At 37.1% G+C, this 14,301-nt stretch overlaps 1 long non-coding RNA gene across 1 annotated transcript; it reads left to right on the top strand.

Moving 5' to 3' along the window:
• Positions 1 to 462: 462 nt before the first annotated feature.
• Positions 463 to 11,721, top strand: LOC122426688. The gene is made up of 2 exons (XR_006265213.1): positions 463 to 566; positions 11,648 to 11,721. It is a non-coding gene; the product is annotated as an uncharacterized LOC122426688 (long non-coding RNA).
• The last annotated feature ends 2,580 nt before the right edge of the window (positions 11,722 to 14,301 follow it).

Genomic DNA, 14,301 nt, shown 5'->3' with positions numbered 1-14,301 from the left:
GGCAACTTGTTACTTTTCAAATGGCCATTTCCTAGTGTACATATAGAGCTTCTCTGGTAAAGAATCCATCTGCAATGAGGAGACCTCTGTTGGTTTTCTGGATCAGGAACATCTGCTGGAGAAGGGACAGGCTACCCAGTACAGTATTCTTAGTCTTCCCTGGTGACTCAGACAGTAAATAATCCACCTGCAAGGCAGGAGACTTGGGTTCAGTCCCTGAGCTGGGAAGATCCCCTGGAGAAGGGAGAGCAAACTCTCTCTTCCAACAACACAAGGGAAGACTCTACACACGAACATCACCAGATGGTCAATACTGAAATCAGATTGATTATATTCTTTGCAGCCAAAGATGGAGAAGCACTATACAGTCAGCAAAAAAAAAAAAAGAAAAGAAAAAAAGACTTCGAGCTGACTGTGGTTCAGATCATGAACAAATTATTGCCAAATTCAGACTTAAATTGAAGAAAGTAGAGAAAACCACTGTACCATTCAGTTATGACCTAAATCAAATCCCTTACGATTATACAGTGGAAGTGAAAAATAGATTCAAGGGACTAGATCTGATAGTTAGAGTGCCTGAATAACTATGGATGGAGGTCCCTGACATTGTAGAGGAGGCAGGAATCAAGATCATCCCTAAGAAAAAGAAATGCAAAAAAGCAAAATGGCTGTCTGAGGAGCACTTACAAATAGCTATGAACAGAAGAGAAGGGTAAGACAAAGGATAAAAGAAAAGATATACCCATTTGAATGCAGAGTTCCAAAGAATACCAAGGAGTGATAAGAAAGCCTTCCTCAGTGATCAGTGCAAAGAAATAGAGGAAAACAATAGAATGGGAAAGACTAGAGATCTCTTCAAGAAAATTAGAGATACCAAGGGAACATTTCATACAAAGATGGGCATAATAAAGGACAGAAATGGCATGGATCTAACAGAAGCAGAAGATATTACGAAGATGTGGCAAGAATACACAGAAGAACTGTACAAACAAGATCTTCATGACCCGTCTGACCAGGATGGAATGACCACTCACCTAGAGCCAGACCTCCTGGAATGCAAAGTCAAGTGGGCCTTAGGAAGCATCACTATGAACAAAACTAGGAGATGATGGAATTCCAGTTGAGCTATTTCAAATTCTAAAAGATGATGCTGTGAAAGTGTAGCACTCAATATGCCAGCAAATTTTGAAAGCTCAGCAGTGGCTATAGGACTGGAAAATGTCAGTTTTCATTCCAATCCCTAAGAAAGGCAATGCCAAAGAATGCTCAAACTACCGCACAATTGTACTCGTCTCACATGCTAGTAAAGTAGTACTCAAAATTCGCCAAGCCAGACTTCAACAGTACAGTGAACTTCTAGATATCCAAGCTGGATTTAGAAAAGGCAGACGAACTAGAGATCAAATTGTCAACACCCACTGGATAATCAAAAAAGCAAGAGAGTTCCAGAAAAGCATCTACTTCTGCTTTATTGACTATGCCAAAGCCTTTGACTGTGTGGACCACAAAAACCCTAGAAAATTCTTAAAGAGATAGGAATATCAGACAACCTGACCTGCCTCTTGAGAAATCTGTATGCTGGTTAGAAAGCAACAGTTGTAACTGGACATGGAACAACAGACTGGTTCCAAACAGGGAAAAGAGTACATCAAGCCTGCATATTGCCACCCTGCTTATTTAGCTTATATGCAGAGTACATCATGAGAAAGCCTGGACTGGAAGAAGCACAAGCTGGAATCAAGATTGCTGGGAGAAATATCGATAACCTCAGATATGCAGACGACAGCAACCTTATGGCAGAAAGTGAAGAACTAAAGAGCCTCTTGATGAGAGTGAAAGAGGAGAGTGGAAAAAGTTGGCTTAAAGCTCAGCATTCAGAAAACTAAGATCATGGCATCGGCTCCCATCACTTCATGGCAAATGATGGGGAAACATTGGAAACAGTGGCTGACTTAATTTTTCTGGGCTCCTAAATCACTGCAGATGGTGACTCAGTCATAAAATTAAAAGCTTGCTCCTTGGAATAAAACTTATGACCAACCTAGACAGCATATTAAAAAGCGGAGACATTATTTTGCCAACAAAGGTCCGTCTAGTCAAAGCTATTGTTTTTGCAGTAATCATGTACGGGTGTGAGAGCTGGACTATAAAGAAAGCTGAGCACTGAAGAATTGATGCTTTTGAACTGTAGTGTTGGAGTTTGACGTTTGAGTTTCTCTTGGACTGCAAGGAGATCCAACTGGTCCATTCTAAAGGAATCAGTCTGAATATTCATTGGAAGGACTGATGCTGAAGCTGAAACTCCAATGTTCTGGCCACATGATGAGAAGAACTGATTCATTGGATTAGACCCCGATGCTGGGAAAAATTGAAGGCAGAAGGAGAAGGGGACAACAGAGGATGAGATGGTTAGATGACATCACCGACTCAATGGATATGAGCTTGAGTAAACTCTGGGAGTTGATGATCGACAGGGACGCCTGGCATGCTGCAGTCATAGGGTTGCAAAGCATCAGACATGACTGAGTGACTGAACTGACCTGAACTGATATGTGGCATCTAATAAAACCAAACTTACAGAAATAAAGAGCAAAGTGGCAATTGCCAGAAACTGGGGTGGGGTCTGGGGAGAAGGAGGAGATATTGTTCAAAATGTACATACCTCCAGTTATAAGACAGATAATTTCTGGAGATCTAATGTAGAGTATATAGTTAACAATATTGTATTGAATGTTGCTAAGGAAGTGTATATTAGTTGTTCTCACTGCACACATAAAGAAAATGATAATTATGGAGGTGTTATGGAGGTGATAATTTTCCAACATGCAAATATTAATATATTTATTTGTTATTTTGTACACATTAAACAGGATTTCCCTCGTAGATCAGTCAGTAAAGAACCTGCCTGCAATGCAGGAGACCTGGGTTCGATTCCTGGGTCAGAAAGATCCCCTGGAGAAGGAAATGGCAACCCACTCCAGTATTCTTGCCTGGAGAATCCCATGGACAGAGGAACTTGGCAGACTACAATCCATGTGGTTGCAAGAGTCGGACACGACTTAGCGACTAATCTACCACCACTACACATTAAACTGATTCATTTTTATATAGTAATTATTTCTCAATAAAGCTGGGGGGAAAATTCCTCCTAGTTATTGTGTGGCAGCAACTGAGATTTCACTGCCTTGATCAGCACAGTAAACCTGTTTTCTCAGGAAAGGTCAGTGGCATTGAAATAGGAGGGAAAAGGGCAGGGCACAGCAAGTGAAAGAATGACATGGCCATGGAATATGACAAAAACTGGTTGGAACCAACTAGGTCCAAGATGGTGGAAGATGTGACCTCTGAAAACTTGAGTCTCATTATAGGCTCACTGCAACATATGAGGATGCTAAATGATACAACACCTATGCCATGACAGTTCTGAGGTCAACATAAAAGGTCCAAAAGTGGGCAGCAGCTCAGTTCCTGAAAATCTCCATTCTTCCCCTGAAATAATTGAAAAAATCATTCCATTCATTAGCCTATGAGATTACACAGCCTATAAAAACCAGCCACACCATAATCCAGGGCCTCTCACCTTCTGAGATGGTCCATGCTCTGTCTGTGGAGTGCGTTTCTCTCTAAATAAATTTACTTCTTACTTTTCACTGATCTCTCACTGAATTCCTTCTATGATGTTACATCATGAACCTGAGATTCATTAAGTCCTGAGACCAGATGTATGATCTCAATTAAAAGATTGTGGGTTCAAGTCCCAAACTGAGGTGCACAGTTTCAGCATGAGGAACAAAAAATTGTAGAGCAGGCTTCCACATCTAATGTTCTGCTTTTGTTTTCTTGAAATCTTAGTAATTTTAACTGTGAACTTCTATTGTGTGTGTGGTTTGACCGGACATTGGAGGACTCTTGTGAATAGAGTAAACTGTGCAATACACATGTCTTGCACTGCTTCTTGTCACTCCTTTTGAATATTGTGTTTGCAATACCCCATAAGCACTCTCCAGTACACAGTGAAGGGTAAGGAAGCCTGGCATGCTGCAGTCCATGCGGTCGCAAAGAGTCGGACATGACTGAGTGACTGAACAACAAAAATTAAGCACAGAATTCCAGTGGCTCCATTATGCATGAGAGTTCAATGAGACTCAAAGCACATTCAAGGTCATTATGCTGTCTACAACTGAGTCAGGGGAAACATTGACAGCTTGTCATTGAACCAGCATGTTTCAAAAGCAAAAAGAAACCAACAGAGTTATGAGAAACACGAAAGACCAAGAAACCCTGTCATATTCTTTCTCACTCATGGTAACCCATGCATTGGCCATTCACTTACACTGAGAATGAGGACACAGAGAAAGAAAGAGAAGGCAAGTACAGTTCTGTTTTTTTTTCTTTTTTCTTAACTTAATTAGTAAGTCCTTCCTTACTAATTCCTTACTAAGCCACAGGTCAAGAGTTTTGACAGAATGTGCACATATCAAGAAGTGAAATAAATGAATTAAATTAGTTTCACACAGTATTTCTATTCTTCTGGTTACAACAAAAATGCATATTCATGTATAAGCTATGAAAAATGAATTGTACACTTTTTACAATTCTGAATATGAGTTCAATGCTCTTTTAAATTAAATTTGCATTTAAAATTGTCTTGCAAAATACATGATAAATTGAGAGAGACTAAAAGAAAAGAGAATGTTTTATATTTTAGTACTAATAAAGTCACTCTCCTGTCTTTTGAACCTTTTGATTTTGTTCTTAGGCCCACAAATAGGAACTCCCTTTTTCCAATTGAAAAAGGAATAACAGTTAAATTACAATCTCTACCTTGACCAACTTCAGCATACTGAAGAGATATGCAAGCATTTTGAAGCTCTCTCTTCTCATAGTACATTTTTAATGAACTTTGTGAAGGATGTAGGAGAAAAGTATGACTAAATTACACAGAAAAATAAGTTCCAACATTCCCGACTCTCTAATCCTTAGACTCTTTTAACAACATTTAAAGGAAATTCAGGTATGACAAACTCATTGACTGTGATTCAAGACTTAGATTAACCAACACAACTGACTAATAAGCCACTCAATCATAATTAAACCAAGATGTTGAAACCTGAGTTTTGGGTGTGAGACATTCACTAATAAATTCAGTCTAATGAAGCTTTATATGCCTTCTTTGGTGGCTCCGATGGTAAAGCATCTGCCTGCAACGCGGGAGACCTGAGTTTGATCCCTGGGTTGGGAAGATCCCCTGGAGAAGGAAATGCAACCCATTACTGACAAGCTTTATATATTTTTTTTCCTCGGCTATTCTTTTCCATATGATTATATCTTCCCAGTTTCCTGTTGATGTAAATTAGCCACCCTTTCTCTGTCTGAGCTCTCAATGTCTAATCTCTCAATGTAGACTGGTACTAGTGTGACTGATTGGAATCACTCCATTCTCGAAAAAATGGCAGGTGGGGCTTGGGGAGTTATAATACTAAGAATAAAGGCATCTTTTTGTATGGAAAAGTTTAACCACTGAAAATCTCTTATACAGAGGAAAGCTGACTTCTTCAGTAGGAAGGAAAGCTGATTCTGCCAGATAGTTAGTTACAGTAGGATTTATAGGTTTACATTTCTACCTTTGTCTTTTTGTTTGCCTAAACATCTCTATGTCATGTCTCAGGGTCCACTCCTCCCCACATCTTAGTATAAGAAATCAAGTACCAATACAGACTTGTTTCCTGTGCTGCTACTCAACTTTTATAATCAGACCCTGAACTTGATTTGGAAATATCTTCTCTGCAATTCATCAAGAGGAGAGAGTCTATGAAGGCCAGCATGAGACTTTCTGATTTTATACCCGTGTGCTACGTTGTGCTTCTAAGGTTCAGTTGGACCTTTTACTTGTATATACTCACAATGACCTTCCAAACCAGTCTCCCAAGTCACAATCTTAATAATCACCAACAATGATGCCACTTAAGTGCATAGATTATTAGGCCACCATCACCCTCTACAGATAAATCACGTATAGTCCTCAAACATGTTAAAAACTGAATCCAAAATTCCATTGTGAAGGTCTGCCCACTGCTAATGCCATGGTTCCAGTGTGATAAAAAAAATCATTCTTTGGGAGTTCCTTGATGGCTCAGTGGTAAAGAATCCACCTGTCAATGCAGGAGACATGAGTTTAATTCCTTGTCTGGAAGATCCCATGGGGCAATGGGGAATGGGGAATATGCCATGGGGCAATTAAACCCTTGTGCCACAACTATTGAGCCTGTGCTCAAAGGCCCAGGAGCCACAGCTACTGAGCCCACGCTCTCCAGCTGCTTTGCCAAAGAGCCTGTCTGCAGCAAGAGAGTAGTTCCCACTTGCCACAACTAGACACAAGCCTGAGCAGCGATGAAGACCAGCACAGCCCAAACTAACCAATTATTTTAAAAAATAAAGTATTCAAAAATGATAGCATACTCTGCATAAATTACACACCCCATTTAAAAGTCAAAATTGCACAAAATTAACATCAAAAAAGCAAGGTGATTTCAAATAAGGAGGCATAATAGATTATTTTTCTTTTACAATCTGTACTTTCTTTCTAAAACTGTTTATATTAAATATTCAATGCAAACTAAAATGTACTGTTGAATTTAGTTTGCTAATATTTTGTTGAGAAGTTTGCATCCATGTTCACCAAAGATATTGTTCTGTAATAATTGTCTTCCTGTGTCCTTGTCTGGTTTTTGTATCAGGGTAATGCTTGCCTCATAAAATAAATTTAAAAGAGTTGCCTTCTTTTTTTATATTTTTCAAAGAGTTTGAGAAGGATTGGTAATTATTCTTTCTGGAATGGTTTTTACAATCTACCAGTGAAGTCATCCAGTTCTGGGGTTTTATTTGTTGGAAGGTTTTCAATTCCTTCACATTTTCTATTTCATCATATTTCAGTCTTGGAAGGTTGTATGTTTCTAGGATTTTATCCATTTATTCTAGGTTATCCAATTTGTTGTTGCATAATTCTACATGTTAGTCTCTTATGATCCTTTGTATTTCTGTTGTTAGTAATATCAGTTCTTATTTTATTTATGATTTTATTTATTTTGGACTTTTTTCTTTTTTTCCTAGTGAGTCTAGCTAAAAGGCTTCTTAATTTTGTTTACCTTTTTAAAAAACCAACTCAGTTTCATTGAACTTCTGTACTTCTTTTTAGTCTCTTTTATTCACCTCTCTTCTATTCTTTGTTATTTCCTTCTTTTTACTAACTTTAGTCTTCGTTTGTTGAGAAAAGTTTTTTTTTTTAAAAATACATTAGAATATATGCACTCAACATGTATTTTCCAAAACACACAGAAACCAGATGGATATTTTTAAAATACTAATTTGCTTTTAAGTTTTATCAATGAAATTTGATTATAAATATGTTCATCAGGAAACAAAACTTTCTTTGATGAAAATGTAAGCCAATTGTAGAATGCTGTAAAGTATGGTAAACATGAGATACAGAAATAGAAGTTTAGTTTCTTTTCTAAATTGCCTTTTGTATGAAATCTTATTTCTCATCATCATTTAACATAACACAGGAAAAATATAGTATAAGTAAGAAATTAATTATATGTAGTCATTATATTTCATTGAATGTAGTCTCTGTATTGATTCTTACATTTATCTTAGGATAAAATTGCTCTTTATTTTACTTTGTCTTCTCTCTGTGCATTTGATACATTTCTTTCTGAGGTAAGATGTATTCATTCCATAATGCTCTACAATTGGAACAAAATTACATTAAGAATTTACAACGGCAGAAAACAGTGAAGGCAAACATTAGCTTGGAAACTAATAGGTTAAATATTCCCACTTTTCTATGTCACTAAATATTCTGCAGCTTGAATTTTTAACCTAGGTTTTACCATAGGTGTTGTGGGGATCATGGTGAAAACATACTCTAGTGAACAATTCCTTCATACTTTCCAATCAGTGGCTTCCATAATTTGTCACTTGATTGTTGAAAATTCTAGGATCATTGAATGAAAAGACTGTCCATTCTACCTCTATCATCTCTCTCCTGACTTTTCAATGCACTTGTGTTGAGCACATTTGTCATAATGATTGTTTTAGTTATTGTGATAAAAACATTTGGCTTAAATCACCCATTAATTCCTTACAACAACCATGAGAATTAGATATGATTAACATGCCCATTTTACAGAGAAAGAACATGAGAACTTGAAACAGCTTAATCAGTTCAGTTCAATTCAGTCGCTCAGTCGTGTCCAACTCTTTGCAACCCCATGTATCGCAGCATGCCAGACCTCCCTGTCCATCACCAGCTCCCGGAGTTTACTCAAACTCATGCCCGTCGAGTTGGTGATGCCACCCAGCCATCTCATCCTCTGTCATCCCTTCTCCCCCTGCCCCCAATCCCTCCCAGCATCAGGGTCTTTTCTTTGGCGTGAGGTGGCCAAAGTATTGGAGTTTCAGCTTCAGCATCAGTCCTTCCAATGAACACCCAGGAATGATCTCCTTCAGGATGGACTGGTTGGATCTCCTTGCAGTCCAAGGGACTCTCAAGAGTCTTCTCTAACACCACAGTTCAAAAGCATCAATTCTTCTGTGCTCAGCTTTTTTCACAGTCCAACTCTCACATCCATACCTGACCACTGGAAAAACCATAGCCCTGACCAGATGGACCTTTGTTGGCCAAGTAATGGCTTAATAAATCTACCCAAAGTAACAAGAAATAGGAAGAACTGTCAGACAGCAAAGCTCAAGAAAAGATGAGTACAGTTCATTTTCTCATTAAGCTTTTTATCCTTTTTTATGAGAAAAATTATGATTTCACAACTGTTTGAAAGCTATGAACTTACCTGTTCAAGATATTATTCCATTTTTTCAATGGCATTGGTGAGGAAAAAAAAAAAAAAACAGGGGATGAGAATGCTGTAAGAACCAGTGGGATTTTTATGTAAAGGCTGTCTGACATTCAAAAAGGGCAAAAGTTGCCAATTGCCTTTCCTATCATAATTCATACTGAGTATACATATTATTAGTCTCACCCAAAACTGAACTCCAGGGAATTTACAATGATGTAAGAAAATCTGTTCTCTTAATGATTCACATTTCAATTCTAGTAGAAAAAGGATGATGAGGGAGTTAGCGCAAACCATGGTGTCCAGGTTTAGAAAGAAGGTTTAGGCACTACCCATAAAATCTGACTTTCTCTATAATCTGGCTGTTATAGCTTTTGTGTTTAAGATACTTAATAAAATAATTGATATTTGTTGTTGCTTTTTTATATGTATGTTTAAAGTAGGAAAGTCATAAGGTGAGTCTGAAACATTCCATTGGACCAGAAAATAAGGAAATGACCGGAGTTGTATCAAAAAGACAATGTAGCCTATTTAAAGTTGGGCCCACAACCAAAAGCTTATTTAAGATGAATAGCACGTAGTAAAAAGACTATTCTTGATATAAACATATTTCACAGGCAAAAATCCATTAGTCTATAATAAACTCAAAATAGCAAAACCAAAAAAAGCCTATTTCTACAATTTGAAGTGTGTAACTAAAATGCCAACTACTTACTCTCAAAATTACTACTTAAAAGGAAGGACTTAAGCTTTAACCCTGTTTTGCAGTAGAACATGTATAGTCATAGTTGATCCAAGAAAGATCATTTTCTTGTTAAGCATAGTTGATATACAGTATTATATCAGTTTCAGGGGTACAACATAGTGATTTAAAATTATTATAGATTATATTCCATTTATAGTTATTATAAAATATTGGATAATTTCCCTGCACTGTACAATACATTCTTGTAGCTTATTATTTTATACATTGCAGTTTGTACTTCTTAGTCCCTTACCCCTATTTGACCCTCCCCTAGAAAGATCTTTTTAATAGAAGAATGAGAATAATTAAATTTACAAAGAGTAATAAAATTAGTAAATCACCACTTTGTAATCCCCAATAAAATGACTGATTCAGACAATGATCATCACTGATCCTAAACCTTTAGCTAAAAGACTTATGAGACATATTTGTGTTATACCAAAGTATCACTCCATACATTATTTGTTCTCAGTGACTGAAACCAACTTTTATTACCTTATTAATAGTCAGTGATCTGTCTTAACTCACTTAACCACCTGACATCTTCCCATATGAAATTCACAGCATCCCTGCTGAAATGTGTTTGCAAAAAATATTTAACCCAAAATATTCAACCTCTTAGATTCAACTTTCTGGTTACAGTAATTCAGATAATGTATGAACAATTAAAGTAAAAACATTCAAACAAATTCAGAAGGTAGGACATTCTGGGAGCTCTTCTGTAAGTCAGTACCATCAAGGAAATAAATGGTATGTGTGTCCGTGAGTGTTTGTTTGTCTAGGTGTTGTCTTTTAGATTAAAGTGAATTAAAAGATATACCAACCAAAAGGAATGATGGCTCATTATGGATATTCATTAAATGAAAACAGTATAAAAGATACTTGGTGAACTGGGTAAATAAATGTGACTAAAACCAGTTTTTAGATCATTAGGGAATTATTTATTTTGTTATATCTGAAGATACAATGGTAATGTTACTAAAATTATCTTATTTGTACAGATTTCAACTGAATTATTTATGTCTGGTATGATATGTTTTAGAATTATAACTTAAAATACTTCAGTGAAAGCAAAACTAGATGTATCAAATGTAGCAAAATATTAACAATTGCTGAATCTTATTGAAAGGCATTAGGTGCTCTTTGCTTCTCTATATGTTTTAAATATGCACTACAAAAAATAAAAAATTAACAAAAAAGCTTCGTAAAACTTGTAATCAACTTGGCTGTTACTTATTCCACAATTTAAAACTGAAATATGATTATTAATTATATTTATGCACACATACAATGTGCTTAGTCACTCAGTCATATATAAATCTTTGTGACCCCATGGACTGTAGCCCACCAAGATCCTTTGTCCATGGAGATTCTCCAGGTGAGTATACTGGAATGGGTTGCCTTGCTTTCCTCCAAGTGATTTTCCCAACCCAGGGATCAAATCCAGGGCTCCCACATTGCAGGCGGATTCTTTATCATCTGAGCCACCAGGGAAGCTCATGAATACTGGAGTGGGCAGTCTACCCCTTTTCCAAGGGATCTTCCTGACCCAGGAATCAAACTTGGGTCTCCTGGATTGCAGGTAGATTCTTTCTTTACCAACTGAGCTACCAGGGAAGCTCCATGCACATTATATATATATATTGAAATTAAAACACCGGCTTTGGGTCTGTGACATGCAAAGAATGAAAGAGATTGCCAGATGGAAAACTCATGTAAAAATGTGTGGCTTAAAGGAGGTCAATGAAAAAAAGAAACAAAAGACAAAACAAACAGAAAATCCTGCTGAACCAGCCTTTTGTCATAGCAACATATAGTTAAAAATATTTCAGAACATGTCCCCTAAGAATATTTTAGTTTTGAGAGATCACTATAATTGGCTTTAGTTGTGTCTTAAAGTTACCTGTGTCTGAATATATGTTGCATTTTGAAAAACCTTTATATATATTCAGGGATAAAAAATGAATTTTAACATGATAGCAATTCTAACATGATCCCTTACAATTATAAGGGGAAGTGACAAAAAGATTTAAGGGATTAGATCTGACAGACAGAGTGTCTGAAGAACTATGGATGGAGGTTCATAACATTGTACAGGAGACAGTGATCAAGATCATCCCCAAGGAAAAGAAATGCAAAAAGCAAAATGGTTGTCTGAGGAGGCCTTACAGATAGAAGAGCAAAGAAGGCAAGCTAAAGGCAAAGGAGAAAAGGAAAAGTATACACATTCAAAAGCAGAGTTCCAAAGAATAGCAAAGAGAGAGAAGAAAGCCTTCCTCAGTGATCAATGTGAAGAAATAGAGGAAAACAATAAAATGGGAAAGATTAGAGATCTCGTCAAGAAAATTGGAGACACCAAGGGAACATTTCATGCAAAGATGAGCACAATAAAGAACATAAATAGTATGTACCTAACAGAAATAGAATATATTAAGAGGTGGCAAGAATACACAGAAGAACTATACAAAAAAGATCTTCATGACTTAGATAACCACAATGGTATGATCTCTCACCTAGAACCAGACATCCTGGGGTGTGAAGTCAAGTGGGCTTTAGGAAGCATCACTACAAACAAAACTAGTGGAGGTGATGGGATTCCAGTTGAGCTATTTTAATCCTAAAAGATAATGCTGTTAAAGTGCTGCACTCAGTATGCCAGCAAATCTGGAAAACTCAGCAGTGGCAACAGGACTGGAACGGTCAGTTTCATTCCAATCCCAAAGAAGGGCAATACTTTCAGAATGTTCAAACAACTGCACAGTTGCTCTCATCTCACACGCCAGCAAAGTAATGCTCAAAATTCTCTAAATCAGGTTTCAACAGTACATGAACCGTGAACTTCCAGATGCTCAAGCTGGATTTAGAAAAGGCAGAGGAGCAAGAGATCAAACTTCCAACATCCGGTCAATCATCAAACAACAAGAGAGTCCCAGAAAAACATCTACTTATGCTTTACTGATTATGCCAAATTGACTGTGTCAATCACAACAACTGTGGAAAATTTTTCAAGAGATGAGAATACCAGACTACCTTACCTGACCCCTAAGAAAACTGTATGAAAGTCAAGAAACAACAGTTAAAACTGGACATGGAACAACAGGTTGGTTCCAAATTGGGGAATGAGTACGTCAAGGCTATATATCATCACTCTGCTTATTTAACTTATATGCAGAGTACATCACGAGAAATGCCGGAATGGATGAAGCACAAGCTGGAATCAAGATTGCTAGGAGAAATATCAGTAACCTCAGATATGCAGATGGCACCATTCTTATGGCAGAACGGGAAGAGAAACTAAAGCGCTTCTTGATGAAAGTGAAAGAAGAGAGTGAAAAAGCTGGCTTAAAACTCACTCAAAAAGCTAAGATCATAGCTTGGGGTCCCATCACTCCACAGTAGATAGATGGAAAAGCAATGGAAATAAAGACAGACTTTTTTTGTTTGGGCTCCAAAATCACTGCAGATGGTGACTGCAGCCATTAAATCAAAAGACACTTGCTCCTTGGAAAAAAAGCTATGACCAACCTAGACAGCATAGTAAAAAGCATAGACATTACTTTGCTGACAAAGGCAGCCATGAAATCAAAAGACACTTGCTCCTTGGAAAAAAAGCTATGACCAACCTAGACAGCATAGTAAAAAGCATAGACATTACTTTGCTGACAAAGGTCCATCCAGTCAAAGCTATGGCTTTTCCAGTAGTCATGTATGTATGTGAGAGTTGGACTGTAAAGAAAGCTGAATGCTAAAGAATGGATGCTTTTGAACTGTGGTGTTGGAGAAGACTCTTGAGAGTCCCTTGGACTGCAAGGAGATCCAAGCAGTCCATCCTAAAGGAAATGAGTCCTGAATATTCATTGAAAGGACTGATGCTGAAGCTGAAGCTACAATACTTTGGCCACCTGATGCAAAGAACTGATTTATTGGAAGAGATCCTGATGCTGGGAAAGATTGAAGGCAGGAGATGGGGAAAACAGAGGATGAGATGGTTGAATGGCTTCACTGACTTGATGGATGTGCGTTTCAGCAAGCTCTGGGAGTTGGTGATGGACAGAGAAGCCTAGTGGGGTTGCAAAGAGTAGGACATGACTGAGCGACTGAACTGAACTGAAAAAATGAATTCTAACATGATACCAAAACCCATGGCGATTCCAGACTCAGAATTATTCATTGTAAAGTACTTTTGTCAGGAACATTTGAAGCCTTAGAAAACACCTTCAATTTGTTTTTTAATTCTCTAATGCCATTTTCATCCAGTCTATAACATGCAATACTAGAACTGTTCCTTAGGGAATCTAACGATCTTAACAGGTAAATATGCAATTATAACCAGTGTAAAAACAAATTTTCTAACTTCTCATAAACTGATTTTTTAATATCAGAGCTGAGGCACTAGCAGTTCTGTACAATGTACAGATTTAAGTGTTAAGAGTGTTGACATTTTCAAGAGCATGCCACTATTTTTATTCATTCATGGTAATTATGGGTTCTTACAAAAATTCACACACATCCCTTGCTTGAAGAAAAACTAAACAATCTTCTCTTATTTCTTATATTACTGTCAATAACAATAGCTTTTTCCTGGCAATGTTGCTTTTACAAAAGATACATTCATATATTAGAATTCATTTGTATTTATAAAATTAATCTGTTCTATTTCATAAGCTAGAAAGCAAACTAGTAAAATAAAGCACCCACATAGAC

The sequence above is a fragment of the Cervus canadensis genome, chromosome 24 (genome assembly GCF_019320065.1).
Source record: "Cervus canadensis isolate Bull #8, Minnesota chromosome 24, ASM1932006v1, whole genome shotgun sequence".
NCBI lineage: Eukaryota > Metazoa > Chordata > Mammalia > Artiodactyla > Cervidae > Cervus > Cervus canadensis.
Note: the sequence above shows the minus strand (reverse complement) of the source record. Positions and strands in the feature narration are given on the sequence as shown.